Source organism: Gekko japonicus, unplaced genomic scaffold (assembly GCF_001447785.1).
Source record: "Gekko japonicus isolate JY-2015 unplaced genomic scaffold, Gekko_japonicus_V1.1 scaffold1451, whole genome shotgun sequence".
NCBI lineage: Eukaryota > Metazoa > Chordata > Lepidosauria > Squamata > Gekkonidae > Gekko > Gekko japonicus.
Window position 1 is genome coordinate 373,823 of NW_015164230.1, and position 3,472 is coordinate 377,294.

Consider the following 3,472-nt stretch of genomic DNA (forward strand, 5'->3'; position numbering starts at 1 on the left):
CAGTGGCCACACCTCTGCTTTTCCCTTGCCTTGGAAGCCCCTTGCTGGGGGAAGCTAAGCAGAGTTGGCACTTGGAAGGGAGACCACCAAGGAAGGCTCTGTAGAGAAAGGCCATGGCCAACCACCTCTGCTTCTCCCTTGCCTTGGAAGCCCCTTGCTGAGGGAAGCTAAGCAGGGTCGGTACGTGGAAGGGAGACCATCAAGGAGGGCTCTGCAGAGGAAGGCCATAGCCAACCACCTCTGCTTAATCATGTGCCTTGAAAGCCCCATGATGGAGGAAGCTTAGCAGGGTTGGTACTTGGAAGGGAGACCACCAAGGAAGACTCTGTAGAGGAAGGCAGTGACACAGACACACCTCTGCTTCTCATTGGCCTTGAAAGCCCCTTGCTGGGGGAAGCTTAGCAGGGTTGGTACTTGGAAGGGAGACCACCAAGGAAGACTCTGCAGAGGAAGGCAATGACACAGACCACCTCTGCTTCTCATTGGCCTTGAAAGCCCCTTGCTGGGGGAAGCTAAGCAGGGTTGGTACTTGGAAGGGAGAGCACCAAGGAAGGCTCTGCAGAGGAAGACCATGGCCAACCACCTCTGCTTAATCACTTGCCTTGAAAGCCCCTTGCTGAGGGAAACTAAGCAGGGTCGGTACTTGAGTGGAAGATGACCGAGGAAGATTGCAGAGGTAGACAATGGGCAACCACCTCTGCTTTCCATTTGCCTTGGAAGCCCCTTGCTGGGGGAAGCTAAACAAGGTTGGTACTTGGAAGGGAGACCCCCAAGGAAGGCTCTGCAGAGGAAGGCCACGGCCAACCACCTCTGCTTCTCACTGGCCTTGAAAGCCCCTTGCTGGGGTTGCTGTAACTTGGCTGCTGCTTGACGGCATTTTACAAACACACCCCAACGGGAGTCATGCCAGACCTCTCTACTGACATTCTGCGATTGGCTCCGCCTCATGCAGCAGCCATTTTGTAGTCGCGCCCTGTGCCCGATTCCCAAGGGTGCCCTCCGACTCCAAAAGGTTGGAGATCCTTTCTCTAGACCGTCCTCAGCGATGAATACTCAGAGGTACACAGCCTCTGTATATGGAGGCCCCATTCAGCTGTCACAAAAGCTAGGGTTGCCAGGTCCCGCCGGCTGCCAGAATCAGGCTGGGAAACTCCTGGAGATTTGGGGACCTCGGTGGGGCACGATGCCACGGAGCCCACCCTCCAAAGCAGCCGTTTCCTCCAAGGGAACTGGTCCCTGCAGTCTGGAGTGGAGCCGTCATTCCGGGGGATCCCCAGGCCCCACCTGGAGGCTGGCACCCCCAGCAAAGGCAGAGATGGCAGCCGTGTTGCGCATCCTACCAACCGTACTCTAAGAGTGTTCTTAGGTGGAATGTCGCCCTCCCCACCTGCCCCTTCCGTCCCAGCTGGGGTGGGGGCCAGAGACCCCTTTCATGAAGCCAGCGTGCAATCCACTCCCCCCTCCCACCGCCGCCGGGGGCCTGGGCGTGGGCGGGGTGATGCTGAGCAGCATTCTTGGCCTCCTCCGGGCCGCTCAAACAAAGACTGTTTGTCTCTTTCCCGGGTTAGAGATGAGCCCGTCCGCCTGACCCGCAGGTGACTCCCTCCCTGCACCTGAAGCCCTGGGGCTCCCTGTCTCTCGAGTGTGCCCCCCCCACCCCGTCCACAAGGGTTCCTCTCTCAAATAAATAAGGTAAACAAAAGGGACGCACTAATTCCAGCCCCCACCCCTCGCCCAAGGCTCAGAGTCACATTATCCCAAGGACTGGCATGCATTCAGGCGGAATGAGAATGCCAGGGAGTGGAGAAAATTCAAAGCACGGCATCCTAGAGTTGGAAGGGGACCGGGGAGGCCATCTAGTCCAACCCCCTGCTCAAAGCGGGATCAACCTAAAGCATCGCTGACCGGTGTTTGTCCCGCGGCTTTCTTCTTCTTCTTCTTCTTCTTCTTCTTCTTCTTCTTCTTCTTCTTCTTCTTCTTCTTCTTCTTCTTCTTCTTCTTCTTCTTCTTCTTCTTCTTCCACCATCCTAGAGTTGGAAGGACCTGGGGAGGCCATCCAGTCCAACCCCCTGCTCAAAGCGGGATCAACCTAAAGCATCGCTGACCGGTGTTTGTCCCGCGGCCTTCTTCTTCTTCTTCTTCTTCTTCTTCTTCTTCTTCTTCTTCTTCTTCTTCTTCTTCTTCTTCTTCTTCTTCTTCTTCTTCTTCTTCTTCTTCTTACAGCATCCTAGAGTTGGAAGGACCCGGGAGGCCATCTAGTCCAACCCCCTGCTCAAAGCGGGATCAACCTAAAGCATCGCTGACCGGTGTTTGTCTGTGGCTTCTTGGAGGCTGCCAGTGAGGGGGAGCTCGCCGCCTCCCGAGGCAGCTGATTCCACTGCCGAACGACTCTTACTGTTTTTTTAAAAAATATTTCCTAATATCCAGCCAGAGCATTCCTGGCCTGTAATTTAAACCTCTTATTTGCGAGTCCTGTCCTCTGCTGCCAACAAGAATGGCTCCCTGCCCTCCTCTAAGTGGCGGCCTTTCAGATTCTTCAAGAGAGCAATCCTGTCCCCCCTCCCTCCCTGCCCGTGTCCTGTGACCGGCATCATTTGATTTGTGGTCAAGGTAATTTCCAGGTGATTTGTGTAGGGTTGCCAGCCTCCAGGTGGGGCCTGGGGATCTCCCGCTTTTACCACTGATCCCCAGCCGACAGAGATCAGCTCCCCTGGAGAAAATGGCTGCTTTAAAAGGTGGACTCCATGGCATTGTACTATGATGAGGCCCCTCCCCTCCCCAAACCACGCCCTCTCCTGGCTCCACCCCCAAAGTCTCCAGGTATTTTCCAACCCAGACTTGGCAACCCTAGATTTGTGGTCAAGGGAATGTCCACTGGGAGCAAAGGGTGCCTGCGCATGAAAGCTGCTGCCCAGAATGAAACTTTGTCGGTCTTAAAGGTGTCACTGGACTCCAACTTTGCTCTGTGGCTTCAGGCCAACACGGCTACCCCACCTGAATCTATCCACTGGGAGCGTAAGGCAACACGGAACAGGTTTTTGGATACACCCTATATTGAAATCCAAATGGAATGTATAGTGAGGGGAGGTGGCATCGAGTCACCGCGCGACCTGTGGTAACCCCATAGGGTTTTCCAGGCAAGAGAAGAACAGAAGCGGTTGGCCATGGTGTTGGGATTCTTATTTAAAGGTTGTCAGCAGAGTATTAAAGAGACTGAGTCCATGGTGTGTTTAAAAGAATATAAAAGTTTACGATAACCTGGCATGGGGAAAAGGTACACAGGATATAAAATAACAAAGAGCTTATATGCCTACATCCTTACAGCTAGAAGGTAAAACTGGAAAAGAATGGCGTCTTCTTCTCGGTCAGAACAAAGAAACAAGAAGAAGAAGAAGAAGAAGAAGAAGAAGAAGAAGAAGAAGAAGAAGAAGAAGAAGAAGAAGAAGAAGAAGAAGAAGAAGAAGAAGAAGCA